We start from the raw sequence: 3,162 nt of genomic DNA, 5'->3' as shown, positions 1-3,162 counted from the left end.
CTGAAACAACGCTGTAGAAATCACCATTCAGTGAAATTTCACGTTAAGTCAGTTGTTAAGAAGTAACTAACTTGCTGCATGCAGAGGTAAAGGACCCCCAACTCTGCTACTTCACTGTGACGACAGGATGATTTCGGGTACTAACCATACGTCGCCTCAGCGGTATGCAGTTCCTGAAATATTACTGTGTTAATGTTTGCACAGCGAAATAGAATTTTGCGTATGTTAGTCGAACTCCTATAGCGCACGACCCAGGTTTTGGAACCTGAGTCCATTTCCTACCGCCAGGCTGTTGCATTCGTGTTACTAATGGTTGCTGGACGATTGTCAAGCGAAGAGGCTTCAGCCTCTCAAAAAATCAAGCGGCAATTCCAAAAACCTTAAGATTTTCCAGTACAAGAAAAATTACTAATGCCGCAGTAAGTAAGGCCCAACGGTACCTACCGGCCGCCGTGTCATTCTCAGCCCGAAGGCGTCACCGGATACGGATATGGAGGGGCGTGTGGTCAGCACACCGCTCTCCCGACCGTGTCGGTTTTCGCTACTTCTCAGTCAAGTAGCTCCTCAGTTTGCCCCACGAGGGTTGAGTGCACCCCGCCTGCCAGCAGCGCTCGGCACACCGGAAGGTCACCCATCCAAGTGCTCTAGCCAAGCCCGATAGCGCTTAACTTCGGTGATCTGACGGGAACCGGTGTTACCACTTCGGCAAGGCCGGTGGCGATACTACAGAATAATTGACTACTAATCCTTTAAATTTCGGGCATGCAGCCGCGCAAATAAAATTTCCTCCACTGATATTTCGGCCGTGTATCGTCCGGCCATGCTCAGAGTGAGTCACAAGACTGACGACAAGATGCCAAGCGCGGCCTTATATGCTCCACCGCGGCGGTACTGCGCATGCGGGTCACAGATGCTGGTCGGCGGCAGAGAAATACGCTTCCACATGCGCCGCCTGTGGCGAAGGCGTACAGACATTCTATTCGCTTATCGATGTGTAATCGGCGGCGGTGGCACCAAGACGACTTCTCTGCAGCTTAATTACCCCAAGAGCCGGATTCCATGCTTCGTCCAAATTAAAACCATTATCTCTATTTATTAAATTGTTAGCTAATCTAATGTATATAGTTTCCTTGAAGATAGATTCCCAAAACGAAGAGGTGGATGTTAAAATCTTATTACAGCCAGACAAGTCAGCTGTGGCCGAACATTGTGTTGATACAGGTCATTTCATGAATGACTCTCAAACTCACTCTAAAACCTGTAGTGTACTTCCCATGGAATGAAAATCATGAAATTTGGCAGAAAGCAGACAGAACACTAGTTGCCTAATGAGCATCATCAGGTTCCAAAAAGGGTCACATGCAGTACGTTCAAACTGGATTACTGAGCACACTTGATGGCTAAAGTACGTTTTAGTAGTGTAGTAATACGGTGGTTTTTTTTTTGTTTTGTTTTTTTTTTTTCTGCCGGAAAATTTACATTCTGGGGCGTGATGCCTTTCCCAACTCAACGATTCAGTTGAAAATTACACTACTTCAGAGCTTCTTTTTAATACATTTTGCCCTCTTGGTTTTCATAATCGTTTTTGTGTTGTTCCAATTATTCTTAGGGAAATTTTATGCGCTTATGCTACTCTTTCAACGCATCATTCTGTTTTATATAACAGATGAAATATCTTGTGAATTTTCGCAATAATAGCAGCTGAAAACAAACGGTTATCGCTACGCTTCGGAGATCTGAGAATTTTTATCGTTCTATTCTCAAGTACCGTCAGTACAAGCCGATGTGCAACGTGAAACGGGTATCCGAATGCTCGACGGCATTTCTTTAGAACACGATCGAATCGAGATTTGACATCAGTTCCTGAATTTGTCAGCACTAGTTGGTATTGCCATGGCATGTTTTCGTATCTTCTTCGAGAATGCGATATTAACTGTTATTCAGAGATACTGTTTTAGCATTTTACAGTTTATAGACAAAATCAATTGTGAACACAGGGTGTGGTAGCAAACGTTCTATGACGAATTAAAGCAACACGTGACGGCACTAATGCTTTTAATGGAAGCTGTCGCACAGTTTGTTCTCTTGGTAGGCACTTTGCGCTGCTTTAGCTACACAGTGACCTGCTAGTTAGAAGAGACGTTGTGTACACTGTTTCGTCTTGTGCAGCGCAACGAGCAGCCAGCGGCCCGTAGCGGTGGCGGAATATGACATTCTGTGCGCGGCCCGCGGCGAAATTGATGCCATTTCCAGAGCCGAATGTACACATTATTACTCTCCCAGGGCGGCTCGGCTCGCCGCTGACCGCCGGCCGTAATAGCTGCGTTAATTTAAAGCTGGCTCCCTGTGTGCGTGCGTGCGTGCGTGTGTGGGCGGAGGCGGTATCTGTGAATCAGAGCAGTCCCTCCCTCTGGCTTTCGCCCGTATCCCCTCTCTGTTCCCCTCCCGCTAATTTCGTTAGCTGGCGCTCGACGTCTATAGGGGAAACACAAAAAAATCTGCAACAGTTGATTCAGTTTTACAACCGGTCTGGAAATGCGAGGTAATTTTTCTTTTTTATGATTTCGAATTTAATTTTTGTAAGTTGTCGTGTCGACGCACAGTTGTGTCGCACTTTTCGTGGTAGTGTCTGGTGATTTTCATTGTAGAGGTATGCAATTCATCCGCCTTTCTTTCATCTGCCGTGTGTCAGATTCTCTATCCCAATACCGCATCCTTTATTCAAAAGATGCGATGCCCATGTTATTTTTATGACACAGAGTGATGTACAAAAATGCGAATTAATTTACTGAATTAGCAAAATCGAAATGATGGGCAACAAGCCTATATCAAGTGTAGCTAACTGATTTGTAAACTGCTGCACCCATTCTCGCACTTAGTGACAAAAGCTCCCATTCATAACAGCTCCTCGTGGCAGAACATTTGCAAATTCTTTGCACAGGATTAGGAATGTGTGTTCAGTTACTAGAAAATTTAATACTCATTCCAAGTCTCCAAAATGTGCAATAATATCCCACCAGACATCAGTACGCACTTTTTTCGATAACACACGTGTTCTGTATTAATGTAATACAGCAGTTGCGCGAGCAATAATTGGCTTGGATGAATTTTTAAATATAGACTAGGTGTGCTGCCTTACGGGAAACTCCGCGATCTTCATGT

The 3,162-nt window shown here is 44.9% G+C and overlaps 1 pseudogene; it reads right to left on the bottom strand.

Annotated features, from left to right (window-relative positions):
* Window positions 1–599: 599 nt before the first annotated feature.
* LOC124709326 lies at window positions 600–719 on the bottom strand (annotated as a pseudogene).
* Window positions 720–3,162: the final 2,443 nt, after the last annotated feature.

Source organism: Schistocerca piceifrons, chromosome 7 (assembly GCF_021461385.2).
Source record: "Schistocerca piceifrons isolate TAMUIC-IGC-003096 chromosome 7, iqSchPice1.1, whole genome shotgun sequence".
In the NCBI taxonomy this organism is placed as follows: Eukaryota; Metazoa; Arthropoda; class Insecta; order Orthoptera; family Acrididae; genus Schistocerca; species Schistocerca piceifrons.
Note: the sequence above shows the minus strand (reverse complement) of the source record. Positions and strands in the feature narration are given on the sequence as shown.